This window comes from Dryas octopetala, chromosome 8 (assembly GCF_963921425.1).
Source record: "Dryas octopetala chromosome 8, drDryOcto1.1, whole genome shotgun sequence".
Lineage (NCBI taxonomy): Eukaryota > Viridiplantae > Streptophyta > Magnoliopsida > Rosales > Rosaceae > Dryas > Dryas octopetala.
In genome coordinates, this window is record NC_141373.1 from 8,834,590 (window position 1) to 8,855,740 (window position 21,151).

General features: G+C 31.8%; 1 long non-coding RNA gene across 3 annotated transcripts; it reads right to left on the reverse strand.

The window, feature by feature from the left end:
* Window positions 1–10,476: 10,476 nt before the first annotated feature.
* On the reverse strand, window positions 10,477–13,305 carry LOC147276919 (uncharacterized). Of its 3 annotated transcripts, none has more exons than XR_015124007.1 (4): window positions 13,174–13,305; window positions 12,621–12,670; window positions 11,817–11,893; window positions 10,477–10,874 (listed from the first exon to the last, which is right to left on the reverse strand). It is a non-coding gene; the product is annotated as an uncharacterized LOC147276919 (long non-coding RNA). The 3 variants fall into 3 exon arrangements; XR_015124006.1 differs by having other exon boundaries at window positions 11,801–11,893; XR_015124008.1 differs by having other exon boundaries at window positions 10,477–10,880; window positions 11,801–11,893.
* Between the last annotated feature and the right edge of the window lie 7,846 nt (window positions 13,306–21,151).

A 21,151-nucleotide genomic window follows, 5' to 3' on the forward strand; every position in this document is an offset into this window, starting at 1 on the left:
TTTAATTAAAATAAATATGTCTAGACTTTACAATAATAAAACACCCGACAGTATGCATATTATTTTTGAAGGTATATTTATAGTTAGTAAATTTGCATATTATACACTTACATACGTATTTTTGAAAGAAACTTTCATTTTTCATATTTTTCAAAAGATATAGAAAAAAAAATGCGTATTTTAAATTCAAACGTATAATACATATACTATTCCTATTATCACGTATTATTCCATATTTTTACGTATTATTCACATTAAAAAAAATAAAATGTATATGAATTTTTCACGGTACTTTTAGAGCAAATATTCTGAATAATATACGTACGTATTTTTGCCGTCTCGTATATTACTAACTATGGGTATATTATAATTTTAGTGATACAAATAAAATTTCATAATTAATAATCAATATAAAATTAAGGATAGATTAGGCAACAAAATTTTTTAATTAATGAGCCCTAAAAATTGTACGTAGTGAGTGACCTAGAATAGTGAGGTACTACAGTTTTTCACTTTTTTTACCAAATACAAAAATTGTTGTGAGTGATCTAAAATTGTCATTCATAATAACATTTAGGTGTCCAACAACAATCTCAAATGGGCCCTAAATTAAGCGTTTGAAAGCTACATATGAGCATTCATTTAATTAATTGTTAGTTAGTGACACCCTTATTTTAACATAATTTTGGAATATAGTGTAAAAACGGTATGCTTGATATACAAATTTTTCTGACACTTAAAATGAATTGACTTAATTATTTATTTGTTAAAAAGTTAAAACGCTATGCTTGATATAAAATTTTTTCTGACACTTAAAATGAATTGACTTAATTATTTATTTGTTAAAAAGTTATACGAAATATGTCACGAAAGCCGGCCACACACACAATAAATTTCTGTTGTTTTCGAATTAATACTTTAATATATGTTGGCTCTCTCTTTCAGTATGCGTCGTTGAATTGGAGTATTGGACATGTCCAAGAGATTAAGGAGGACATATTTATTTCTTTCAATTAAAAAGTCCAAATCAACGATCCAAATTCCAAAGTATAGGGCAGGTCGGCAACTGTGGAAGTGGTTATCGATTTGATGATAACTATTCTACAAAGTCCTAAACTTAATTAAGTCCAAGGCTCAACATATATGGGAATTTAATTTCAAATTTCAATGCACGTGTGTTGGACCAAGTTGCTCCTGGTGGTGACAATTTTCCAACTCTTATAAGCACGTGGACCCCTGACCTTAGAAAACTATTAAATTAAATATTAAAGAAAAAACATATGGACCCATGTTTGAAAATTGAAGATTAACTCTTTCTCAACCACGTTTATAAAAAATTATTTTATATAATTGATATATTGACACATGATATAATAAGTTTATGTGTTATAATATAAGTGAATATTATTAATACTATATCTTACTAATATAAACACATCATTTAATAATATCCTTACATGTTAAATTAATTATACCACATAATAATATATCAATTATAACTATAATCTTTCCACCTTACCACGTCTCGGAAGCACCAGAAATAACCAAAGTTCACGTATCCAATCAATCACTGCCTTTCCTAATTTCTTGAACCCTGGATTTTGATAAGTGGTCTGCTTCTTAATAATTAACTGCAAAAAACTGTCACAATTAAGATATTTCATTTATTTTGACAAAGTATGAGTTGCTTTCTTGGAAGGTTGTTTAAGACATAATTAAAGCTGAAGGAGATGTGGACTTGAATTCTGTAAACATTTATGATTTACCTTATTATGACAGCTAAGTTTAGGTTTTTTGCTGTTGCTGTTTTTTGAGTTTTTTGGTTCGGTACCCCATCATTCACATCATATGTGGATGCATTGTATGTGTGTGATATTTCTAATATTTTATATAAGTTAATAGAAGAATAATGTTGGAAACCAACCCAACCTATTTTATTTCTCGATCCTATTAGTACGTAGATCGATAGTGTCCTTTTCAATTTTGTGTCAAATAATAATAATTATCTCAAATTAATCAACTTATTTTGAATCGTTATTTTGTGTGAAATATCATTCTTAGAATCTATAAACAACTCATGGAGAGCCTAAAGAAATTAACAAAAGTATCTAACTAGATATATACTGTAAGTATCTACGTTAAGATCGATTTGACACAACCATCATTTTAGTTGTGAAGTTTAACTGCAAATACCTGTGTAAGTAGGCAAAAATTGGTCATATATATAGTTAGATATATGTTTAGTGTTACACGTTTAACGTGCAAAGATCTGTCTATGCGTGTTTAATTAAGTACTTATATTAGAAGCCTAGAGGGTGTCCAAGCATTACAGAGATTAAAGCAGCTACGCGTTCAGATATGCAACCATATGGTAACTATTGAAATATTTTAGAAAAAGTTTTGGAGAATATTAATTAATTATTAACTTAAAGCTTTAAACCAACCCATTCTTGATATATTTATTAATAATAAAAAGATGTGCAATCTTTCCTCTTGATGATTTGAGAAAAGGAAACTTTTAACTTTAATTACAAATATGTTAATACCAGACTTGCCCCCTCAATTTTCTCCTTCAGTCCTATTAAAACAAGAGACGAGTTGTTGGAGGATTTGAATTCTCTACTAATACTTCTCAGCCGATCTCATACTAATTAATAAAAATTACGTCGTTTTACAGTGTAGGTTCATAATCAGAATCGTTCATTAATTTTTTAGATCGTCATTTAAAGATTATCGATCTCTACAAAAAATCAACCAAATCAAAAATCATTTGATTATGTAATTATTATTAAATAAACAAACAGTAATGAAGTCCAACTGTTACTGAAATTATATGTTTATTTGATAATAGTTACATAACCAAACAATTTCTGATTTGATTAATTTTTTGCACAGATGATATTTGAAGAATGATCTAAAAAATGAACAGTTCCGACCATAAGCTTACACAATAAAACACATAGTTTTGATTGATTAATATGAGATTAGCACACAAAGATTAGCAGACCACCGAGGGTTCTGCGTAATTAGTAAAATTAAATATACTTGGTTAATTATTAATTATTTGTTCTGATCTCCATCTTTATCTTCTGATTAATTAATTTACCGGTTAATCTTAATTTAATCCATTGGTTAGCTCAACAAGATTATATTTCAACCTGTTGTGCAAATCTTGCGGGTCAATGTGGAATCTCCCCTGAAGTTAATTAAACAGGACCGTTCATATCATTCATAATTTAATAATAATACTAGGAAATCAAAAGAATTTCAAATTTTTGTCATCAAATGATACGAGGGATTCGTGCTTGTTGAAAATAAATAAACTTCAGAACAGGTCCAAATAAAACAAAAATAAAAAATTGTGATATAATCATATAAGTTGCCCTAACGAAAATTAATTCTACACATAGAAAGAAAAAACAAAGCAGGGTGTGAGAGAGAAAAAGTGGGTTTATAAAATGAAGGTGCAGTTAGTTTGTGATCAAGGAGGAGAGAATATATTAGGATTAATAGGTTAAAGATTCGACTTTTTTAATGGGATAATTTTTAATTACAATATAGTTCTTAGTTTCTAAATCAATTGTTTTTAAATTGTTCAATATTATAAGGGCTACCTATATATATGGATAAGGCCTCTCTCTTGGATCATAGTACGTAGTATTGATTATTGCAAATGTAGGTCTATAGAATCTCACTACTACCAAGATACATATATTATTATTAGGCTCTTTATAATTAACAAGAAGTAATCCTCATGATCATGATTACTCAAACTTTTAAATAATCAATCACAGCAAGAATATATAATTTTCAATTTATTAAGCTGATGATTCAGAATCATAATAATTTGACAGTATTATGGTGGACCAAGAGATTGATGATCATCTATGTAAGACGCGGAAAACTTGATTGTTGTCATGTCATGATATGAGCCACGTAAACCCCATTTCATGCATAGTTCACATGCAGCTGTTGTCGTATCCCTCGGCTCGATCTGTCCTAGATTTTAAACAACTAATTAATATTTCTAGCAATAATGAATTAAGATGGGTTAGATAGAGTATTAAATATTCTCTACTGTTTTGTTCTATATTAATTTTCACCAATTCCTGAAGGATGCGTGGCACATTAGCAATTTGGCGCGTAGATTTGAACGAGGAGTTTTAAGTCTTGAGATTTGTTCACTAAATGCTGTACTAATGTTTCAGTTATTTAAATCTGAATCTATTATTTTGGATTTATTCATTTCTAAAAAATAAAATATTGATACCTGCACTAAAACACTATTTCATGATAAACTTTGGTAATCTGTTCAATTGTCCTTTCCTTTGCCCGAGACACCTTTATTTGTTTTTATTGTTATAATTTCAATGCAGTTATGAACTGGGTACGTTGTTTCTCAAAATGATGATGTAAAGAATTTGAAAGAAAATTAAAGAGAATTAATGTAAGAAATAACCTCTTAATACATGGATAATGGATTCGACCAAACCTTTCTCATCTATGGTAGTAGCTAGGGATATCAAAATTCCTTTGGGCCATTTTAATGATTAAATAAAATTAAATTATTACTACTAATAATTCAAAAAAATAACAATTAGACCAATGAAAAACAAACTAGATAAGCAGGATTAGGATATGATGACTACAAAGGAGAGAATCATAATGAAATACCAAATTCTTGTTGTAGTTAATTTCTTCGAACACGTCCCACCGCGAACAAATTTATATTAATTATAGTAGCAAAAGCACAAAAACAATTGATTAAAAGAGGTTGAGAGAGGAAGAAGCTTGAGAGAGTTAAACTAAAGCTAGGGAGAGAATTTGGTAGCTGAAAATAAGAAAAACGAAGCCTATTTATAGAATTTAGGGACAATGACATTTTTGTAAAATCCAGTTTTTTAAAAAAGCTAGTGTAGTGTTGGTGAATGTTGCAGTACAATGAGTCAATGACCCCTCGTAACTGGCCGTCGACCCTTGCATCGATGGTTATCGTATTAGGACATTCATTGGGTACCAAAAGTTTGATCGGACCCAAACACTCAGGCTCAAATTCACACCTATATGTAATAGGACTAGGGCTGTCCTCTGGTTTGGTTTGGTTTTTACCGAACTGACTGACTCGATCGAAATTTTTTGATTTGGTAAACTGATTTTTACAATTCGAAAATCCAAAACCGAAAATATTCAAAAAAAGTTGGTAAACTGATTTTCACAATTTGAAAATCTGAAACAGAAAATATCCGAAAAAAGTTGATAAACCGACCGATTACTAAAAATTATCACTGAAAGAAATTGAATCGATTATTATCGAAAAATCGAAATATATACCAAAAAATTGAAACAATTACTGAAATTTAGTTTTATATGCTTATATAATACTATTATGTTAGTGGTACAATAAATATTAAACTACTAATATCATAAACAACTATAAGAAAATATAATTGTATAATATTATCATATTAATATTCTTAAAAGTGTGAGTTAAGATATAGAGTCATTCTCTAATAAAGTAAATGTTATTATTTTTAGGAAAATATGAACCTCATCTTTAGGTAAGTAATGCATATATATATATTCATATTTATCGGTATATACATACTAAATTAATAGGATATATACTAATATATATTATTAAACTACTTATACTAGTATATATTACTAATATTAATATTATTGCAATTAATACTAGTACTATACTGAACTATCAATACTACTCGTGTAAATATATATCAATCAAACATTATATGTTACGCATCATATTTGATTAAATTTCAATTTATATTAGTATATAATAATTAGTATTATTATAATTAAACCGAAAGTATTCGATACCAAAATTACTGAAAGCAAATCAAAAATCAAAGTTTACAAAAAATTACCGAACCGAAAAATATCGAAATTTTTTGTTTTGGTAAGGCCCAATACCAAACCAAACCAATCGATGGATAGCCCTAAATAGGAATAAGCCATGGTTGCATTGGTTTTGCACCTCAAATTATTGGACAATTTGGTGACCCTTAGTTTAAAGGAAAATTTTGAAAAATTAGTCAAAAGTTAAGATTTTAAAAAAAAATTTATATTTAACCATTTTTTAAAGTTAATTTAGTCAAGTATTGCTCGAAACCTTATCACCCGAGGAGAACTGAAACACCATATATTGGGGAAAAATTTAAGCACCACTTGATACTTGATAGTAATATTTATAAGACTATAAAATGGCTGAAAGTCAAAAGAAAAAACATTAGTTTCAAAATTTTCGAGGTGCTTCAATAGACAAAAATTGTAAGGCTGATCAAGGGAACATGGTAAGGGTTGCCCACTTGCTCATAATGTGTAACTCGTTATGCTTTATCATGTGAGAATCTGAAAATTTGGAGTGACGAAGGGCGGCCATGGCTGCACCCCATTATCTATTCAAGTTGATATTGATGTAATCTTTGCACATCTAGTTTACTTTATAAGTCTCCATTTCCATTAAGAAAAAGGAGTTTTTTTTTTGGCCATGAAATGAAAAAGGAGTTGAATTGTCATTTTCGTGAACCTTTGGTAACCTAATTATTGGGCATCTAAATTAATATTCAATGATTAAAGATTCAAATTAAGGTGAAGATTAAAAAAGGCAGCTGTTATTTGCACTCAATTTATCTTGTTGGCTGGGAGCTCACCATTTTCGACCCTTTTAATTAACTTACATTGATATTGTCTTCAAGTTAATCACTTTCAACATAAATGAATGTAAGCCCAGCAAATTCATTTATATGTAAAATAATTTCTTAAAATGCCTCGGTGTAGCTTAGAGAAATATCTCACTTAATATATTCAACAATTAATACAATCACTTATTAACATGAAACAATTATATTTAATTCAAAATTTCTAACATACTCTCCTACATTCAATAATTAATATTTTATTATTTTTTAATCACTAACGGAAAGAATTTCAGAAGTTAATAGATCGATAAGCGAAAATAGTTAGCATTGCCCTTAAGAAAAAGAGAAAAAAAAAATAAAAAGATAGGGAAGACTAATCAAAGTTGCAGGTTTTGGGGGATTAGGGCTAATGATCTGTCAACTACCAACTGGCGCAAGCTTTTGAAATTATTGACGCAAATGAGTCAAACAAAGCGCGCAGTTTAATATATCCAGCTTAATTGGACCCGAAATTTCAATCTTGAAGGATGTCTTTTGAACTTAGCTAGTAGCCTAGTAGCTCAATATCAACTCTTCTAGTCAAAACGCAGAAATCTATCTCCAGTATATATGATATTAATATGACGATGCATGATGTCTTTTTAACTTAGCTATATATAATATAAATATATGTAATAGCTAGCTACACTTCTCCATATCAAATTAAATACAGACATCAGAATGCTATATATGTTTTTATCTGTTTATTATTTAATTTATAGTCAGCAAGGAAACAGAATATAATTAAATAAGTATTTTTTAGTGCATATAATATTGTTACCCTTAATTTGAAGTTGGCTAGCTAGCTTATCATATATTTATAGACTCAGTTGAATCAAATAAGTGTGCATGTGCACATACATACGTGCCTTTATCCAATTGCTGGGGAGAAGGATTGGCTTTCTTGACCTGAGAATTAATTAATTAAATTAACTAATTTCAATTCATTGTATTGGGATTCATGAAATCCTTTGACATGTGAAGAACTCTGAAGATTCAAATCTTTAGTTAGGTGTTCGATCAGCAGCTAGTAGATAATGTAATGAATGTTATATGATCAAACTTATCAATGACTGCTTGGCCAAAAAAAAAAAAACTTATCAATGACTGACAATTGGCGTTTGATGTAGCTCACATATCTTCTACACTTTTAATTATTTCTGTGCTAACTACGTTCTCTGTGTTGATATTTGTAATATAAATTTCAACCATTAAATTCTAAAGTTAGATTAACTCTAAAATGAAGTTATTTTGAAGTTTTAAACACTCAATTTTAAATTTTAAAAGAACTCTATTTTAATCATAAATTTAGTTGGTGATATTTTTTAAGGCCTATGAGGAATGTAAGACTCAGTTTCTTTTTTCTTTTTCTTTTTTATTGTTGCCTAAATAATTGATCATGTACGTCCTACAAGGTACAAGAACTGGACCTCTGAACTTAATGTCTCATCTCCAAGCTTTCTTGCCAACAGTTGTTCATCCATCACATCTTGCCACAACTCTTTAAATAATGAAAATAAATATCAAATTGCCAAATGCAAACAAAAAGAAAAAAATTAATTAATTAATGGCAAAAATGAACGGAAGCAACTTGCAAAAGAGAAGCTAGGGTGGTCCTCAACATGATTTATGAAGATTTTTAGATTTTGAGGGATGATGATCAGCACCTCTTTGTTGACCCAAGAAAATGGAGAAGACAAAGGGGAGAGAAAAATCAATCCCACAAATTTCCATCTCTTTTTTGTTTCTATCTTTCTCATTGACCAATTGCTTGACTTATGAATTTCATGAACATTTTGCTGCTCATTCACATATGTACGTATAAACGAGAAATGATAACATCAGTCGCGTGCACGTATACATTTGTAGGTAAACTGATCGATAATTGATGATAGGTGTAGAGTTCACAATACGCACCCATCCTCAGTTCAATAACGTCCACGCATGTACAGACAATTAACACAAACTCTAAACGGATCGATGTTGGCAATTGTCAACCTTTAACTTTTGGGATTAATGTCATTTTGCTCCCTAGATTATTACACATATATCAATTTACTCTTCAGACTTCTAATTTGGAAAATTAAGTACCCTGACTTTTTCAATTTTGTCAATTAAAGTTATTCCGTCAATTTATACATTTTTCATCTAAAATGTCGAGATGATCAACCAGAATTTAGCGAGAAATAAAAGAGGAAAAATAATGCATGAGGAAAAAATAATAAGATCTAAATGGAAGGGACCATTTTGCCCTCAAAGATTTGGATAAAAAAAAATGTGTAAATTGACGGAAGAACCTCAATTGACAAAATTGAAAAAGTCAGAGTCTTTAATTTTCCAAATTAGAAGTCTTGGGAGCAAACTGATACAAGTGTAATAGTCTGGGGAGCAAAATGGTATTCATCCCTTAACTTTTTGAGTTCCACACATAAGCAATTGAATCCATCAATGATTATATCAGTCCGTACATATTTTCAAATATCAATGGTTAATAACTAAGGTCCATAGATTTTAACTACTATATTTCAATAACTTTTTATTTTAGGTACTAAAATTAAATAACATTTTAGATTAGATACTAGTTGAAAAGTCAAACAAAATAATAAAGTAAAAGGTATTAGAATTTACAAATATTACATCACATGTCATTACAATAAAAAAATAAAAATAATATTACATCACAAATATTACATTAATTTATACTATATTGTATTAAAAAAAAATCAATTCAGTCACAATTTAATTGTGACTGTCTTGATAAATTGAAAGAGACAACTCACACCACTATACTATGTATTATTTTGAGTAAAAGTATTATTTTAACCTCTATTTATACTATATTGTAGTATAATTTTAAAAAATTCAATTAAGTCACAACTTAACTGTGACTGTCTTACAACTTAGATGTGATTGTCGTTTAGTCACAACTAAATTTGAAGTTGTGAGTGTCGTACAGTCACAACTAAATGTGAAGTTGAGACTACATTAGCAAATTTTCAAGATGATATAAAAGCCTCAAGGGCAATTTTATCAAAACCTTATAAATTTTAATTAACACCCATCCACTACAACAGAATTTGTTTTTGAGACAAACAAAATTTGTCACTAAAACTTACTATTTGTCTCCAAAGAAGTTAGGTGACAAACACATTTTGTCACCAAGTTTGTCACTAGATCCCCGTGGCATTAGACTTTACGTGACAAACAGATACAGTTTGTCTCCATAAGTAGTTTGGGTGACAATGTTGGTCATCGTCGTAAGAAATATAATGCGGCAATCTGTTGTCGTGCAAGCGTCCGCTATAGTAACAAGATGCTTGTCGCGAAAGGGAGTCCTGTGGTGACAAAAAGCTTGTCCCCATATTATTTTCTGAGGTGACAAACGACTTGTCACCAAATAACTTTCTTAAGCGACAAATGGCTTGTCACTACGCAATTTACTAAGGTGACAAAGAGCTTGTCTCGAAAGAATACCTTTTACTGACAAAATATTTGTTTCGGAAGATTAACTTGTACTGACAAATGACTTGCTTGGAAAGAGTACCTTGTGCCGACAACGACTTTGTTCCTAAAGAGTTTTCTCTGGCAAGCACTCTTTTGTTGGCCAAAGCAAAATTTAATTGATCATTTTATTTAATTTTATTATTATTATTATTATAAAATGTATAATAATATAATTAAAATCAATAATCAATAATACTCACTAAATTTAAAATAAAATTACTTTTAATTTATTTTTTTTTTTGGCCAATACTTTTAATTTATATTGAATGTGAAGTAGTGTACCAAAAGATGTACATGCATACATATGGTCCAAATATAAACCAAAACATACTAAGTTTCCCAAATATACCAAAAAGTGTATTGTGCAATAATCTAAGATAAAGAAACTACCCTAAAGATCATCTCAGAGCATTATAATCTTCATAATCCTTAGCTCCATCATAACCATCAGCTCCATCATAACCATTAATGCCATCACCATCATTATCATCCTCATCATTTCCATCATCACTAGCCATCATCACTAGCATCATGCTGATAAGTTAGTGGTGGTGGTACGAACCCGGGAATAAGAGTCGCAAGTTGTTGAGTGAGAGCCTGAATGTAAGCTCGATCCGCATCTCGAGCTACTCAATCCGCCTTCCGAGCCGCTCTCTCAGACTCAAGCTGAGCCTGCAACTGAGTCTGAATATATAAAACATCTAAAACAAGTATGCAATATTAAGATGATTGGTGAGGCAACAAAGGGTAATTCAATAATTGTAGCACAGTTAACCAAACACTTGCAATATCCTAGAGTTCCCGAATTCAAAGCAATTGACTAAGCTCCGGTTGTTACAAGAATGAAGGAAATAAAACCTGCTGTGAAATGACACACACCCACAAGAACTAATTAGCTGATCAACCTTCTTAGTATCATTAGTTGCAGTCCATACTGGACACCGAATTAAATTCAAGAACAGGTGGTAAAATGAATATGACTGTTGGCACTTAAAAACCAGTTCTAGTTTCTGTGCATTCCACCATTGACTGACACCGTTTAAATTTGAGCCAGAAAACATTCTCTGTAGTAGACAAGATTACTTCTGCATTGAACTCACTTAAAGGTGTATCAAAATAGAAGAGGCTTAACTAGAAATATACAGATGATTAAGTATCAACTCACATCCTCATCAAAAGAAAAAAGAAAAATAAGAAAGGTACCAACTCACGTAAGAAAACTTGAGGCTACTACTTCCACTGAATTCCTAGTCCTTCTGAAATGTACAAGTTATAATCATGGCCTAAACATGTCAAAAGCTACTGTCAGAACTTGAGGCTTTTTATTATCCTAACATGTAAAAGTACTATCATAACAACATGTAAAAGTAATAACCAGATTAAACTTACTGTAGAATACATGCTTCCTATTGTTGCATATAAGACAAGTACAAAAAAAGGCCTTATAGTTCCAATAACCAACACAGTTATTGATCCACATACAGTGATGATCCTGCATCCAATTTTGTCCGGGAAAAAATAAATAAAAAATTTAATCCATGTGCAAGAAAAAGAGTCATGAATAAAATATATGGCAATAAGAATCAAATCCAACCTACCATCCTTAAAACACACCTTCTGCAGACCCGACAATGATGAGTCCTAGGAGGCTTGTAAGTAGAACACTTGTCACAGCGTCTTGATTGTATACCCTGTCAAAAATCAAGAATAAAAAATATTGAAGCTAACAGAGAGAAGATATCAGTATTACTAATGTGTGACTAGATTCACAACAACAGGTATCCTAACGCATAAAGTATTTTCTTAATAGTAAACTATTATCAACATATTGACAATGGCCTTGTCTCTAGTGGTAATCTAGTGGTAATGGGGTGAGTAGAGTATATCTGAAATTTTTATATTGGACAACAAAAATAATATTAGCAACACTTTAGAGATTTGTTGAGAGAGAGTGAGAGGGAAAGAGATAGAGCTTGGTGCAGCCCCTATGCTGAGGCATGCATCATCCACTGCTAATCATTTTAGCTGTTGATGCAACATTTTAATTCATAAATTTAAAGAGTCTTTCATGCAATTACAGTCTTTGAGGTTTATGTACTGATACCCTAACCCAAACTGCAAAGGGGAGTTCTTGTATTTTTCTCAGGCATATTCCCTAAATAACCAAGCTTTAACATACACTTAATTAATTTTCTTATGCCATATCAACAAGCAACAATTACAGAACTCCTATATAGCTCTCACGGTCTTTTGGTATAAACTTCACATATCATACAAGAAGCAGATCTAAGAGACAATTGGGTGACTAAATATTAATCTGTCTTGCTAAGACAATAATAAAAAAACAGTTGTTTTCCATAGAGTTCCTTTATGTAAAGTTGCTCTAAAACTTTGGCATATAGACAAGGCACCTCATACCTCTCAAGCATAATAAGTAGTTGATGAGAACTTCCACTAAATTTTTTGCCCTGTTTTGCAACCAGAAATTTAAAATGGCAAATAAGAAGTGAGATACATAACTTATGGGAGCATAATGGTGACATTAAGATAGACATAACTCAATCCATTAATTCCCCCATTAGAGGATGGTAGGAGACCAACAATAATAAACTATCTGGACATACGTACACTTAGTCTCGGCCAATGCATATGACTTCTCAATCAATAAGAAAAAAAAAATAAGTAACCCCTCCCATGTCTGACCCGCATCAGCCCCTCATCATAAAAACCCCCAATTTTTATTCTACCCAAAAAATAATAGAACTAAACAACATCAAAATCCAGAAAATAAATCCCATGAACTACAAATTACTACTTTGAAGTCTTAAACAAATGAAAACCCACATCCCTATTAAAAAAAAAAAATCTAATTCAATGTAAAATATCTTTACTATGGGAAACTTAATATAACATATCATAGAATTGTTAAAAAACAGAATTAAGAAGTGAAAAACCTAGAGACTTAACGTACAATGGTCGAGTCTCAACAAGCAGCAGAGGACATATGAAGGGAGAGGAAGATCGGAGACTGAGAGGCGGAGAGAGACAGAGGGGGGGCGCAGCCGGAGTCGGAGCCGAAGAGAAAGCAGGAAGCCGAATTGGGTTTTGGGTTTGAGAGAGAGAGAGAGAGATATGGAACTTAATCGACGTTGTGTATAAGGAAATAGCGTCTCTTCGTTTGCTTACTAAAAACCCAGAAAAACTTAGGAGACAACCCTTTGTCTCAACAGTTCTTTATTTTATACAAAACGACACTGTTTAACAAAAACAATTTGACTTTGCGTGACAAATCCATTTTTTGACGCAAAATAATTCATTTAGGCGGGTATAAAAATAAAAAATAAATTTAGTGAGGCGGGAATTAATTTCTATACTTATATGCGACAAAATATTCATCCCTAGAGATTTAAATGGTTGTCACCCAAGGTTTGACATGTGTCGACAAAGCACAATATTGTCACAAGAGAATGTGAAGACCACAACATTATTTCAATAATTGTGAAGACCACAACATGATTTCAACGATCGAAGCCATTCATTTTCTATGTTTATAATCAAAGATCAATCTTGCAACAAATCGGCCAAATCGGAATTCATCTACCCGTTCGATTATGAATAGAAAAACCACGATCGTTTATATGTTCGACCTTAGTTACCTAACTTCTACATGTACGATTAAGCTAATTTTTTGCAGGGATGATCTTTAATTGGGGAACTAAAAAATAAACGGTTCAGATCGTTAGAAACACGATCGAGATATGAGCTTCTACATGTATATACACTTTTAAAAGTATTATGCTATTAATTACTTTTTCGTTGAAACCTTGTTGTTTCAATAATTGTGAAGACCACAATGTGATTTCAACAATCAGAGCCATGCATTTTCTATGTTCATACTAAAAGATCATCCCTGTAAAAAATTGGCCAAATCAGAATTCATCTACCTATTCGATAATCATTAGAAAAACCACGATCGTTCATAAGTTCGACCACCGTTACCTAACTTCTACATCTTCGATTGAGCTAATGTTTTGCAGAGATGATCTTTGATTGGGAAACTAAAAAATGAGTGGTTCGGATCATTGGAAACACCATCGAGATGTGAACTACTACATATAAATATACTTGAAGACTATAATTCTATTAACTTTTTCGTTGAAACCTTGACATTTCAATAATTGTGAAAACCATAACGTGATTTCAACGATCGAAGCCGTTCATTTTCTCTTTCCCCACTAAACGATCATCCCTAAAAAAAATCGGCCAAATCGGAATTCATCTACCCGTTCGATTATCATTAGAAAAACTACGATCGTTTATTATGGCAACAAATTATTTAGTTGTCGCGCAAGAATCTCATAGATCACAAACTGACTTGTCACAAGAGAAATCACTTTGTCACCAGAGATTGGCGTATGTCTTGACAAACCACTAAATTGTCACAAGAGAATGTGGAGATAAATATTTTGGTTGTCGCGCAAGAAGCCCATAGATCACAAACTGACTTGTCACAAGAGAAATCACTTTGTCACCTAAGATTGGCATATGTCTCGACAAACCAATAAATTGTCACAAGAAAATGTGGTGACAAATATTTTGGTTGTCGCGCAAGAAGCCCATGGATCACAAACTAACTTGTCACAAGAAAAATTGGTTTGTCACCTCAGATTACCCGCCAATATGTGCGGTATGAGAGGGCTGGTGTGTTACATTACGTGACAAAAGTGTAAGTTTGTTGCAAGAGACCTTTTCTAGGGACAAATTAAGTTTTGTCGAGAAAAATGTTTGTCGCAAAATCTAGTTTTTCTTGTAGTGATCATATATGGGCCAAAGGACAAAAACCTTATAAATTTTATCAAAGGAGCCAACATATTTGTGACCTAATCTAAAAAACTACATTTAAATTTGGTAGTTCAATTGAAATATTATATGGTCTTTATGCTATACCAAAAAATAATTGAGATTTGATATTTAATCATAATTTTCTATATTAACTATTAACTAGTGAAATTATAAGGGTAAATTTGACATAATTGAAACTATAAGAATTTCAGGGACCACAAATGTAAATTGGCAATTTCGTGAATATATAGAAAAGGAAAGAGTGATGTAATTAATTAAGCATGCAAAGACAAAGGGTGCACACTATTGTTATTATGCTAAAAAACAGTGGCAAATCTTGTCACCATGACAGTCTAAGTCGACGGAGCTAGCCGCACAAAGGCACAAAGCCAATTTGCATTAATATTAATCTATAGTTTCTTTCGGCTACGGTCTATCAACCCTATTTGGATGAACAATTTTTAATTTGCATAACACGGCTTGTACACATTAACGAATACCTAACCGCCCACGTACGAGCTCCTATAAGCTCTCTAATTTAATGCCAAAAAATACAAATCTTCTAATAATCCTTTCACTGATGAAAAGTTTATGAAACTTTTGTATTTTATGAACATAAAATTCAATTATTTATGTGTTGACTACATACAAATTAAATACTCGATCGGTGTTTTAGTATAAAATAGAAGAATGAAAATGATATATGAAAATGTATTATCTTTGTATAAAATGTTTATAAAAGCGATGCCTAAGTAAAAGACACAAGGTGAAGACCTTGCTTATGACTTTATGACATAATTTCTAATTTCTTTTTTTGTATGACATCGAACAATATATATAAGGGGTAATTCTCTGTTGCGAAATATTATTTATAGATTTAGTGCTAAATGTGAAGGAGCACGGGAACTATCTCTCACACTTTGCACTAATTTCTCATAGCAAAGGAGAAAAACCTTATAGTGCCTAATTTTAAACCCCCCAGTTACAATAAAAATTTGTATCACCCCACCCCCCCACCTTTTAAGAACTCTCTCAAAACCCCATAACACTTGCATTTTCTTTTCTACCCTGGTATCGGCCCATGCATCAGCTGACGCAAGCCCATTACTTCTGCTCTTGAGCTCACGCTAAGCAGCTAGCAATCTTACATTAATTTTCTTATTATTTTTTAATTTTTTAATGGACATGATGCCTGCTACCTTAAGTTGAGTAAAAAAATTGCTTTTGGCTTCAACTGGGGATTGAACCCGAGACCACCAGAGGCATTTAACAGTCACCCTACAATGGAGGTTTGTAACTTGTGTGTTAATATAGATAATTAATTATATTTATAAACATTTTAACATATTTGAAATCTTTCTTATTTCAATGTTCGATTGTATAAATTAAGTCTAATTATTTTTTTATTGCAAATTTAGTGTAATTTTTTTCATTTTAATTTAGAGTAATTTTTTTATTGAAAATTTAGTGTAATTGTTTTTAACTTTTTAATGATTGATTTTCAGTTTGAATGATCGATTTTCAGTTTCAGTTATCGATTTTTCAGTTTTAGTGATTATTTGTTCAGTTTCAGTTATCAATTTTTCAATTTTAGTGATCATTTTTTTAGTTTTAGTTATAGATTTTCAGTTTCAGTTATCGTTTTTCCAGTTTCAGTGATCAGTTCAATTTCAATTTCAATTATCAATTTTTCAGTTTAAGTGATCATTTTGTTCAGTTTCAGTTATCAATTTTTCAATTTTAGTGATTATATTTTTAGTTTCAGTTATAGATTTTCAGTTTTAGTTATAGTTTTTTCAGTTTTAGTTATCGATTTTCAATTTCAGTGATCGATTTTCAATTTCAGTAATCGATTTAGTTTCAGTGATTGATTTAGTTTCAGTAATCGATTCAATTTCAGTAATTGAATTTTAGTTTTAGTTATCGATTTTTTTTCAATTTTAGTGATTGTTTTTTCATTTTCAGTTTCATTGATCGCTTCCTCTAGCCCGTCCCATTGACACACTAGCATAGTCTGCTACTTCTTGAGCCACTACTTACCACACAGGCTCTACTATATAACAAGCCTTTATGTGCAAAAAATTATAAGAATTTGCACACAAAGTGACTCGAACTCAAGTCAAGCACGTACAAAAAATAACTACACTACTTTGTAATAAAAATAAATAATTACCCTATTTTGCAATAAAAAAAATAGTTAAACTAATTTGCAATAAAAATAGACAAATTAGAATTAGAAATTAAATATCTATAAAACTCTATAAATATAGTTAATTCTACTACACTTACACATAGAGCTGGGTAAAAATACCGAAATACCGAAAAATACCGATACCGTACCGATTTTATATCGAAAAATACCGATGAATTCGGTAACGGTATTGGTTTACAAAACCCGGTACCGACGGTATACCGATACCGACCGTATATTAAAAAAGTATAATTAAAATAATTTATTTTTATACATTTCTATACTATATTGGTATACCCTAAATATAAAATACTTAGTATTACCTTTCTATATAATTTATAATTTTATATAATACATTTCTAATTTTCTATAATTTATATCAATATGATATAATATTAGTAATTTAGTATATTGTATAATATGATATAATATAGTAAAATATGGTATAATATATTATTATTAGTATATGGTATTAGCCATTTAGCCTAACGGCCCTATTAGGTATATGACCTATATACCATATACCCTAAGGTTTAGAAGATGATATAAATTAAAAAACATGTAAACTATGAAGTTATAGACTATGGAGTTATGGACTATTTATGATTTATGTAATTACCTCAATCATAAATGTATAATATGGTATAATATATTATTACTAGTATATGGTATTAGCCATTTAGCCTAACGGCCCTATTAGGTATATGACCTATACCATATACCCTAAGGTTTAGAAGATGATATAAATTAAAAAACATGTAAACTATTAAGTTATTGACTATATACTATAAATTATAAAAAACATATGTAATAAAAATAAAAAACTTCAAACCCCAATTGAAATTTGAAACCCCAAAATACCCTAAACCCTAAACCCCAAAGTCCAAACCCTAAACGAAACCCCAAAATACCTTATTTCTTCTTTACAAAATAAAACTTTATTTTTATTATTCTTTACAGAAATTAAAGGAGAAAGAGGACATTAAGAAATATTCCTTCCAGATTTTAAAGGGTCTTTCACTTCTTAGTGTTTTTTTTTTTCTTGGCCAACATTTTGAACCTTGAATACAAGCAATCAAGAATTCAAAATATGAAAAAAAAAAAAAAAAAAAAAATGTGAGAAGGGAGCTTAACAAGAGAATGAAAAATTATAGTAGAAATTGGAAAATAGCCAATAGGCCAACGATGTCGTATTTGGAATTGGAGGTGTACCTGTAGTTGGAACATAGTGGAGGAGCGAGAAGCATAAACTGATACAACATAATATGATAGTATTAGTCTACATAAAATATGTATATCAACACAGTGATGAAATTTTCTAAAAGCTTTCCTTTTTTTCTTTTCTTCCTTCCCCCCCCCCTGTGACTCTCTCTCGCCTCTCATTTCTCACTTTCTCATTTTCCCAATCCCAGATCTTTTTCTCTCTCCCAGTTCCCGTGTTCTCTCTCCTCCCTCCCGGGACCAACTCTCCTCAGTCTGGCGTGACACCGGCGCCAAACTCTCCCTCTCTTCCTCCTCTCCCTCCCCATGGCCTTCTCTCTCCTCCCTCCCCGATCACCTCTCTGACTCTCTCTTCGATATGCCGCCCTCCGGCGACGGCTGGCGACGAGGCCGGGCTCCCCTTCTCCTCCCCTCTCTCCCTCCGGTCTCCGCACTCTCCGACCGATACCGCCACTCTCCGACCGATACCGAAGTGATCGGTTAACGACCCATATCAGTCGGAATTCGGTATGGGTGTTTCGGTACGGTAACCGTACCGAACCCACCCCTACTTACACAAGTTGCAACTTGGTTGAGTTGGTTGGCATTGCTTCCCATTTGTACAAGGTTTGGTGTTCAAACCTTGATTTGTTCATTTTTCACCCTACTCATTTTTTCAATTTTTTAGATATGGGATAGAGATGAAGCTGGACCAACTGGGCGATGTCAGCGAGTGGATGATGCAGCTGGGCCATGTTAGGGAGTGGATCATGCAGCTGGATGATGTTAGTGAATGAATGGATCATGCAGCTGGATGATGTTAGTGAATGAATGGATCATGCAGCTGGGTGATGTCAGCGATGTGTACATGTGCAGTAATTGGGAAGGGGCACAACTAGAATTATAACAAAAATAAAAGTCAACAGTAGTTATATATCCATTGACTAGATGGTTTAGACAAAAATTTAAGTAAAATAGGAGATTATGAATTAGGGGGTTTATAATTATTTACTGGATATATAAGTATATTATAATTTTAAAATATGTGTACTGAACTAAAGGATTATAATATTGGTAATTAAATAAAGGGGAGTGCTAGAGTGTCTTAATGACATAAATTAACATGTTAATGAAAATACTTGCTACATCAAATCTTGTATAGTTGTATAACTTATTAATTTTACTATTTTCCTTGAATTTGGATCCTCTATCGTACCAGACTATACTTAAATTTTAAAATATTTTTTTTTATGGCTGAGATGTTACCACCTTTGCATACTACGAGCTTGCCATGGAGGAAGAGGAGGGAAAACAGTGTACAAGAGAAGAGAGATGTCTGATTTGGAGGTCTTGTTGTTGTTCATCTTTTGGATGTTGAGGTCTTGTTGGGCTCACATATCAAATTTTTAGCCTTTAGATATTCTCCTTGAAGATATGTATGGTCAAGATTAGACGAGGAGCATTTAGGGGTGAGATTTTGAACTGAAACACCGAGAAACCGACCGATTCGAACAAATCGGTTAGCTTGGTATTCTCAGTTTCGGTGTGATCTCGGTCGATTATTCATACCGATCAACAAGGGCCGGTATCAAACTCGGTATGGGATATTGAAACCACAATACGGACCGATACCGACTGACATGCTTCTTCTTCTTCTTCTCCTGCTGCTTCTTCTTCCACGAAGGTGGACGGTGAGCTCGAGCTTGGCAACGGCGAAGCTCCAGGGAGTGGGTGCAACAGTGGCGCTTAGGTGTGAGTGAGGTGAGTTGCGTGCGGTGGTGAGTCGTAGACAAAGCTTCGGGTTTGAGTGGTTGGATCGACACCATGTAGAGTTAAAGTTGCAGCAGGCCGGTGACTTGAGGTGCTGGAGTTAGAGTTGCATAGAGAAGAGGGTGAAGTCCCAGCCACCGAAACCAACCTTGGTGATATCGATGTCGGTGGCAAAGCTGGCCATACCGCCGGTGGTTGGTCGATAATCGGTTGTGCCATTTTGGTTTGGTAATCGAATCGATACCATCCCTAAGGAGCAGTGAATTAAAGATAAAGAGCAATTAGGGTGTAGATTTGGAGTTCTATTTTAAGAGGTAAAATGGTAATAAAATAAAATGGGAGTGCAAATTATTATCTGATAAGTAATAATGTGATTTGGCAAAAAAATAATAATGTGTAAGATATAAATTTGCCATACCAGATGAAGATAGCAGTTTTGCTCACCTCCTTAACTCAGGTGTATCCTCACCTCCCATCTAAAATGCTGTCATATATTTAAAAAATTAACCATGAGTTAATATATTGTATTTAATTATTTCTGATATTATAATGATGAGAGAGAAAAATAATTTGACAACTCTTTTCTACTTTTACCCTTATCTTTTATTACTCAACTTTTTTTATCACCCGTTAATTTCTTCATCCATTTTTGTGGGTCTTCTCCTGTATACACCTTTATCTATTTTTTTTAATTAATGAAAAAATAAAACATTCCAACAACACATTTGCAATTCGAACAAAAAACTCATTTGCAAAGTTTAATCTAAAATGTTGGCCAAACAAAAATCTAAAACAACTCATTTGCATACATAGAAAATCCAATAAAAAAGTTACATGAGTTCAAAAAAAAAAAAAAAAAATATGTCGTTGCAACTATTCTTCTCTTTTCAAATGCTGCAACACCTTGGATTGGCCTAAGAATTTGTTTGATCTGAAAATGTCATGT